We start from the raw sequence: 9,480 nt of genomic DNA, 5'->3' as shown, positions 1-9,480 counted from the left end.
CTCACAGTCTAGGGATGGAGAGTTGAGAATATTACATCAATAGTACATAGTCATAAGTATATCATCTATTCACATCCAAGTTGTGTTTTTAGGGGGAAGCCTCTTTCTGGGCAATAACCACCTGTAGTTGTTCTTTATAAGCCTCCTGGTATAGATAGAAAATATGCAGAATAACAGCTGGGACAGTATAGCTGAGATCTGTTGGTACTTCGTCATTCAGATGCAAGTGCACATGTCATAATGTTATTTATCTCCTTTCTTCTGAGCAAACTCTCTGCACTGTCAGATCCACCTCCTCCGCTGCTGATACTACTGCTGGTATTCTAGAATGGATCAAACTAGGCCAGACAGGGCTCCCAGGGGAAACAGATGAGGCTGTGTAAATGAAGTCTGCATGTTAGACAAGAGTTGTAGGTCAGCACTGCAATCAGCCCCGGCATTGATGAATGACTGCTTTGTTCCAGACTGGCTGGTCGGGCCCTGGGAGGAAGTCCACCCTTTGCTTATCACCATGTAATAAAGCCCCATTCCTCAGCGGCACCAGCCGGGACTGTCACCTGTCAGCTCAGTTTGCTTCTCCTAATCCTCATTTAGACAGATCTATAATAACTTAGCAACTGTCTTGTGTACTCAGGTTTCGTTATATTATTTCAGTGGGTAAACTCGCTATTCTTTGGGACTGAGAATGCAGGAAAAATAATATGGTTTAACTTATTTAGAATTAAAGTTGGAAGATTCTTCAGAGATTGTTTAGGTTAGTCCTCTCATTTTACAGATGAGGTCCAGAAAGGTGAGCTGACTTTCCTAAAATCACACAGCTTGTTGTGAGCTGAGCTAAGCTGGCACTAGTCAGACGATCTCTTAGCTTCAACGCGAGCAATTTTCCACTACATTTTAATTGATAATAATTTAGTAACATTTTGTGATTTTCTTTTTAATTTTAGGGAACACAATAATTTTTTTGAAATTTCAATCAGGAACATAGGTTTGGGACATTTGAAACAGGTGTGAGAGAAATTAGGCTGAGAAGGATTAGAGGATGGACACATGAGGTTGGCATCATGACAGCAAGAGGGGCTAGTGGAGATTCTTTCATTGTTTGGACCTCTCTGCTCATATCCATGGACAGAGAACTCTGTATTAGGAGTCAAGTGTAGGCCATAGGTCAACAGAGTGGCCCCTTCTCAGTGCTGCATTATGCATACATGAATAGGGTCTGAATAGGAGAGAAGTGGGGCATTCTGACATGAACTCTTCTCTCTTGCTTCATGTAAGGCCTATTCTGTCCATAAAATCTTCCTGATCATAGGATGGCAAATATCGATATTAAAAAAGATAAGTCCATGTCAAATAAATGTGGAAAATCCTTCCAGATCACTCTGGACAGATGAAATGCATTAAACTTTGCTTGAACACTAGTGATAGGAAGTGGATTACTTGTAGAGATAGGCCATCCCGCAATGGAATAACTTAATAGGAAGAACTATGACCTTCCTTAATACAGTCATCTGCTTCCAGTAACATTTACCCACTGGTTCCCTCCATGGAATGTAAGACTACCCCTTGGGACTCATAGACTGATCAACTCCGCCTCTGATTCACTAGCCAAGATGATCTCCACTTGGTCCCTTCTCTGGATGCCTTTGTAAACAAATATTTACTATACACTTATTCTATGCCTAGACTGTGCTAAAAGATGAGAATACTAAGTAGATCAGAGTCTGTCCTTGTCAGTTCATAATACAGATATTTAGAAAAATAATCATAGTGCAACACAACAGTGATGAACGTCACAAAATGGAAACACAGAGGAATGAACAAATACATCTAGTGTCTGGTGCATGGTAGCCACTTAGTAAGTATAAAAATAAGTTCCTGTATAAAAAATAAGTTCCTGGTGTTACCAGTGAGGTGAGGGTAACTAGAGATGAGTTGGTACTTAAATTAAGCCTTTGAAAGCTAAGGCTTCAAGTTAAGAGGTACCAGTTAGGAGGTACCAATCTGAACTCAATATTACCTTTTCAGTGCACTGGGATCTTGGATATATAGCGAGGCCAGGTGTGGTGACTTGTCAAGGCAGGAGTTACATCCCCTTTTACTGGTTTTCCAGTGTTCCCCGTGGGAGAGATGAGCTCTCACCAACAGCAGGCACTCTCGACTTTCCTTTGCTCAGGACGTCACCATCCCTACCTCCTTAGCACACCTCTCCTCAGTCCATTCCTATCCACCACCCAGGGTGCCCATGCTTGTGGGTAAATGAAAAGCAGCACGTTCCCTCCCTTGAGCTGTGGCCTGGGGCCAGGAGCATGATGGGCTGCTGGCAGTGCGCAGCAAGTTGCTGAATGGGCCCCGCTGGTGCCCTGGCTGGCCGTGGCCTTCGTGCTGACACCAACGCTCACTGTGCCGCACCCCGTCCTCGCCTAGGGCTGATAAACTCCGAGCCCCTGACCATCTTCCCGCTGACCTTGAAGCTGGAGGCGGTCGCCCAGGTGCACTACAAAGCCTGTGATTGGCTGAAGCTGGAGCGGAAGCTGTGGTGCGCGTGCCGCCGGGGGGCATGGCGGCGAGGCTGGTGCTCAGTCTACGTGAGCGCACTTGAGTGCTGGTGCAGGTTCAGCTTCCTGCCCTGTAACTGCACCTTGGAGGGCCGCCCCAGGGCCAGCCTCCCCAGGTGAGGCTTCAAGGAGACCGCCTTCCTGTACACCGTATCCCCGGGTCTGCCTGAGGCACGTACTGGCCAAGGCATGCAGCGCAGGCCTCAGGGAGAGCTGGCGCGCCCGGAGGCCCGGACCTGCAGAAAACCGGGAGGCCTGGCAGTGGGGCGGTTGGAGGGACAACCTCAAATGCAGCAGCAAATTCATCAAAGAGTTCCTGGGCTGGCGGTGGAGCAAGGCTCTGCGAACCCCCGTGGACTTCCGCCGCAACCTCCTGGGTGTGAAGGCAAGTGGGGCGGGGCGGCGGCAGGGGAAGAGAAGGTGGGGTGAGGGTCAGGGAATGCACCGAGCGGGGCTGGGCGCACGGCGGGCGAGAGGGGCTTTGGTGGCAGAAAAGGGAAGTGGGTGGGGGGGAGGAGGGGTCTGGGAAGAGGGGGAAGCCTCTGCCTCTGTGCCTCACTTCTAGCCATGCGGTGCCAGCCAGGGCCCTCGAGTCCTGCTTTTTTTTTTTTTTTTTGGAAGCAGGGGAGAAAAGAAAAAAAAAAAAAAAACAGAAACCAAAAGGTGAGCAGCTCTGAAGTAGCCCACAGTACTGATCCATAGGTCGTTATAAAACATTTGCCCCTCTCCTCTCCACGTTTTCTATAACCATAACCACAGGTTAAAAATAAGATCCTGGGGAGACCACCAGGAGACAAGAAAGACAAATCTAAAACCTTGGTATAGTTAACAACACTGTCATCTAATAATTGAAATTTGCTGAGAGAGTAGATCTTAAATTGTCTCACCAAAAAAAAAAAAAAAAAAAGTAAACATGTGAGGTGGATGGATGTGTTAATTAACTAAATGGGGAAATCCTTTCAGGATGTACATGTATGTCAAATCATCATGTTATACACTTTAAATAACATAATTTTGTAATTATACCTCAATAAAGTTGGAAAATACTTTTTAATCAGCCTTCAGGATCAAAAAATGTTCATTTGTCATACACACGCATATACATATGTATACATGTACATATGCATACATGCACATATGTTTATATATACATTTGTATGCATAAGGAGGGCAGGGTGGTGCATAGGGAAGATCAGTTCTTTGGAGTAAGGTAGACATTGGTTTGAACCCTGCCTGGACCACTTACTACACATTTGACACAAGGTGATCCCTTGACCTTTATAAAGCTTTGTTGCCTCAGTGGTAAGAGGGAATAAATTTCCCTTCCACAGAGCGATGATAAGCATTATCTGAGAGCATATAGGTAAAATCTTTTTTCCCTCCAAGATAGAGGAAGGGCTTGCCTTCACCTCTCAAAAATCTGTTGCCTGGTGGAGTAGAGGGAATGTCCCTTGGCTGTGGATACACCGTGTTAATAAGCTCATCTCCCAGCACTGTGCTGTCAAGGCCCACTTTCTGTGAGAGATTTGCCCAACAGGAAAAGGGCCACCAGTTAATGTTCCAGTTTATGACTTCAGAAGACTATTTTGCAAACCAATTCACATTTCCTCATAAATGGTACTCCAGCTGAGATATTTTCTATGTGATTGGAGTTTGCTCTTTGAGTTCAAGTCTATGTCTTTTTTTTAATCTTTGTATGGCTTTAAGTGCCCAGCACTTGCAAAGTGTTTTCACTCAGCAGGTGTTCTGCATGTGTTTGTGGAGCAGTGAAGGTCAACGTGACAAGCAAAAAGGGCACAGGCATGTGTATTTTGAATTCAAATACATATTCTGTCACTTGCCAGGGAACTGGGCAATTTAACCTCCCAAGCTTTCCTTTTCTCATCAGTCAAATAAGTAAAGCAATAGCCTTCTCACAAGTGTATCGGTGTCAGAGGATTAATTAAAATACATTACCAACGAATTTACAGCAATGTCAGGCATCTCATTTAGAATGAAAGTGTGTGTATATTTACCCTTAGCTCTTTTTGTTTTGTCCACTGGGATCAAAGAAGGCCTTGAGATGTTTTGTTTTTTTATTTTGCATCTCTGTGATCCTCAGTCACTCTCTGACCTGGGGAGGTGGACGTAATGAGAAGCGGCACCAACTAGAGTCTTTGTAAAAGTTTACTATTTCCTCTGAGGCTATGATTCCTCAACTCCAAAACTGTGATACAAATGCTAACTTCACAGTGTCACCAGGAGAATTAAATGAGATGGCAGCTGTGCAGTGATTTCCTCAAAGCAGAAGCTTAATTAATGGTAGCAATGATTATTAGTGCTATCATTAAATGCATCTGTGGCACCAAGTCACCTCTTTCCTGTTACAACAGCAGAATTATTGGTTTGCATGAGAAATATTATTGCCATCTTTTAAAAACTTACCTTCTTTAGGCTGCCAAAAAGCCACCACCACCACAAACCACATGCGCACACACACACACAGAATTAATTGATTTTTGTTGAGTGGAGCAAGATCCAAATACCTTATATTCTCTTTGCTTGTTAATGTGCCTCTGCTAATGAGTTAAGCTTATCCTTAAGGGCAAAATAAATGAAGAAATTATTTCTAACTCAAGTATCAGAATCTAAGAAGATTTTTATAGTACCCTGCTGTTTCCTGAATAAATACTCTGGAAAGTAGAAAAAGGACAATCCCCTTGATGAGTGAATCTCTTTCTCTAGGGTTTCAACTTAGCTACAACATTTGGGAATGTCAGCCTCTCCTTCTGTTTCATCATCAAAGGCAATAATATGAATGCTAATTTACATAGTAAATATTAGCAAATATTATTATTTCCATTTCCCTAGCATAAAGCTACCGTGTCTAAATTTCATGTAAGATTAGTCACTTTTTTTGTTATTTATTTACGTTGTCTAGGAGGGAAACAGCTATAGCAGTGATCAGTTGTTTTAATATACAGGTCAAAGTCAAAATTAGTCAACCAGTCACAGAGTATTCATGATTTTTCCTCCCTTCCCTTTTTTCTCCCACCCCTCCTTTCATCCCCCCCTCCTCTGTTTATTTCTCTCTCTCCAGTCTCCCTTATTTTTCCCTCCCTCCCTCCCTTCCTTTCTTCTCATGTTCTCTCCTGCTCCCTCTCTCTTTTCCCTCCCTTCCTTCATTTTCTCCTTGTGTCCCATCCATCATCCTTCCTTCCTGCTTTTCTCTATTCCTTTAAACTATGTACTGAACGTAACCATGATTCAGCCACTATATAAGGTTATTGGGCTAAAAAGATGAATAACCACCAAATTTTCATATACCTCAAATCTTATACTGAAAATTTGCTCAGTGGTTTGTAGTGTACAAAGTATTTTTGCTCCTTCCTTCGAAGAGTGAAAGAAATCTCTGTAAGGTAGACACAATTATCTTGAGACTCAGAAAACTTGAATGATTTGTCTAATAAGAATATGACAAGGCAATTAAGACTTGCTTTTTATCAAAAGGGTGAAAAGATATAAGTAGGGAGATTATATATTTAAAAACACTCCACGAAAGAGTGGAGAAAAAGTGGGAAAAGCAAGAAATCTCTATGATTAAGACAAGTACTTGCCCCCTAGGAGTTGTCCTGTACCTAAATATTTAAAATAGGTAGCTTTTCAAAAAGAATAATAAATGTGAAATGAAGATGATCCCAGAAATAATAGAATTCTCCTTTTTAGAGGGTGTGTGCTGTGGGGGTGGATGACAGATTTGCCAGTATATTCTTTCCACTTTTGAGGCTTCACAATCTGTCTCCCTAATGCACTATAATTACCATCTAAAGTGACACACTGCCTGAAGCATCTTGGCATGGAAGTGAAGTTTATTGTGTTCTGGAAATATTTACAGTCATGTAAGTTAGATACTGTCATGAAACTAGTCTAAAACATTGTTTAAAATGTTTAAGACATTCTCTTCAGAACGGAGGATACAGGTGCTTTTGAGAATACGTGTCTGAAGTAGCAGATACCTTTGGTTGTCTTGGTCCTTGCTCATGGCTGGCAGAATCCTGACTTCCCTCAGGTTCAGCCCTGTGTTCATGTACTTCAGTGGCCTCAGAGACTAGGTTATCTCTTCAGTAGTTTTTATTGAAAGTGCTGCTTCAAAAATGAAATTTATAGTGAGGTAGTAAGCTCTCTGCTATCTGAGAAAAAGAAACATCTGCTAACCAATATTTTTATTCAGTCATTCATACAAATATTTACTGAGGGCTTACTATGTGTAGGCATGTACTAGCACCCAAGGATGTAGGAAAAAAGGCAAAAGGCATGTATAGTACAGAAAGAGTATATATGTATATATATAAAATATATTATACCACTACTCTGTTACACAGCATTTTATATATATATATGTGTGTGTGTGTGTGTGTGTGTGTGTGTATATATATATATATGATGTGTTATAACACTGTGTTAAAGCAGAACCTGAGAAGCATGCTTAACCTTGCCTTGGCTTTGGGAACAAGATGATTTTTAAGATGAGAAATGAGAGGCCATTTTGGGATAGCAAATAGATTATCATCCTCTCTGGAAACTTTTATCAATTAGTAGTACTGGAAATATGATGTTAAAAAGGATTAAGGGATTTATAGATTACTCTTCCAAACAAGGTAGAGTAACAAGAACTAGATTTAGCCTCAAGTAAAAAACTGAAAAAAAAAGAAAAAAAGACAAAATATAGTAAACAACAGTTCTGAGGAGGGGGCATCTGGCAGTGAAGGAGAGTGAGCCATGAAAGACAGGGAACAAATGAGATTAGCCCTATCATTGCTCCAGCTTTCTATCTTGAGAGAGTATTCAGGTAATGATACAGGGGAGGGGGAAACCCAGGCAACAATTTCCCTGAGGTGAGAAGGTGGAGCTAGGAGTCTGGGAAAGCAAGGCTGACAAGAATTTGCAGAGCAGACTACTAGAGAGGATTGAGCTGCATGGAATGGAAACTGCAGAGATCTGCAGAAGGATCCACTGGAGTATTCAGCTGATTACTAATCAGTGTACACAGATGAGAAACTATCCAGGCCAGAGCACTAAGATAATACCTAAAAAGATAATAGGAAATAGTGCCTAAGCCTCACATAAGGCAGTGAAGAGTGACATCATCCAGAGTGGAAAAGCCTCATAATTCAAAAGATATTAGTTAAAGTACAATGAATGGTCTTAGCTTGATAACAGTGAAAAATTAGCCCAAGATTAAACACTGCTTGGACTCCATCTAACAAACCCTAAAAGCAAGATCTGAAAGGATCCAGCTATTTGAAGTAACTTTAACCATGACCCAGAAAAAAACTCAAGATTCTGTTTAGGAAAAGAAAAATATCTAGCTCCTGACAAGGTAAAATCCCAATATCTAGCATCCTATAAATAATTATCAGCATGCAAAAAAAGCAGGGAAATAAAACATAATGAGGAGAAATATCAATTGAAACCAACACAGAAGTGGTACGGATAATAGATTAGTAGACAAGGACATTAAAACAGTTAATATAATTTCATTCCACAAGTTCAAGTAGCTAAAAGAAGGATTGAACATCTTAAACATCGAAAGCAAACCTCTACTGCTGAAACCTGCAGTGCCTCAGTGTTTGAGATGTAAACACACTGGATGGAGTTAATGGCCAATGGATATTGCATAAGAAAAGATCATTAGTGAATTTGATTACACAGCAATTGAAACTGTCCAGATTGAAACACACAGAGGAAAACGTTGAAAAAAAGAAAATAGAATGGTGCATTAGCTAATGGGGGCAGGGGAGACAGTTGCATAAAATTAGTGTCCCTGGAGGGAAGAAAATATTTGAAGAAATAATGACTATAAATTTTCCAACTTTATAAGAATTGTTACCCACATATCCAAGAAGCTCAACAAACCTCAAGCACAAAAAACATGAAGAAACTTTCACCAGGGAACGTGATAATCAAATTGTTTAAAATGAATGATATAGAGGAAATCTGAGACGTAGACATTGAATAAAAGATAAATTATATACAAGGAAATAGAGAGGTACCACTAAATTTCTTGACAGAAAAACAAACAAACAAAAACTCCAGAAGCTTCAAGAAATGTAATTGAATTGTTAAAGTATGGAAAGAAAAGAAAAACTGTGAACCCACAATTTTCTACCCAGTGAAAATATCCTTCAAAAACAAAGACAAAATGAACACATTTTCAGATGAGGAAAAGCAGAAAGAACCTGTTATCAGAAGACCTACACAATAAGGAATCTTAAAGGAAATCCTTCAAGCAGAAGGACAATGATATCAGATAGATATCTGTATCTATACAAAGGATTGCCAGTCACCAGAAATGACAACTAATAAGTAAATATAATGGTAATTTACATGTTATTTAAGTATATTTAAGAAATCATAAAATGTTTAAAGCAAAAATTATAATATACTGTGGAGCTATAGCATATGCAAAAGTAAAATGTGTGGCAACAATATAACTGGTTGGGAAGGAAAAATGGAAACATGCTGTTATAAGTTTCTTTTATTATTGATGAAGTAGTATATCACTTAAGCATAGACTATGAAGTGAAAGATGTATACTATGTACCCTAAAGCAACCACTGAAAGGACTCAACAGAATTACAGCTAATAAGCCAACAAGAAGAAAAACCTGGAATCATAAAAAAATAAAATAAAAAACCCAATTAACCCCAGAGAAGGCAGGAACAAAGGAAAAAGAACAATTGGGGTAAATGAAAAAACAAACAGCAAAGTGGTAAATTTAAACTCAGCCACATCAAGAAGCACATCAAATGTAAGTGTGTTAACCCCCAAATTAAAAGTCAGCAATTGACAGACTGGATTTAAAAAACAACAGAAAACAAGATTCAGTTTTACATTGCCTCAAGCAACCCACTTTAATTATAAAGACAAAAAAAGTTTAAAAGGG

The 9,480-nt window shown here is 40.3% G+C and overlaps 1 pseudogene; it reads left to right on the top strand.

Moving 5' to 3' along the window:
* The first annotated feature begins 2,342 nt into the window (after positions 1-2,342).
* Positions 2,343-2,938, top strand: LOC114236139 (protein Wnt-9a-like; annotated as a pseudogene).
* Positions 2,939-9,480: the final 6,542 nt, after the last annotated feature.

Source organism: Balaenoptera acutorostrata, chromosome 9 (genome assembly GCF_949987535.1).
Source record: "Balaenoptera acutorostrata chromosome 9, mBalAcu1.1, whole genome shotgun sequence".
In the NCBI taxonomy this organism is placed as follows: domain Eukaryota; kingdom Metazoa; phylum Chordata; class Mammalia; order Artiodactyla; family Balaenopteridae; genus Balaenoptera; species Balaenoptera acutorostrata.
This window is presented reverse-complemented; position numbering and strand designations above follow the sequence as displayed.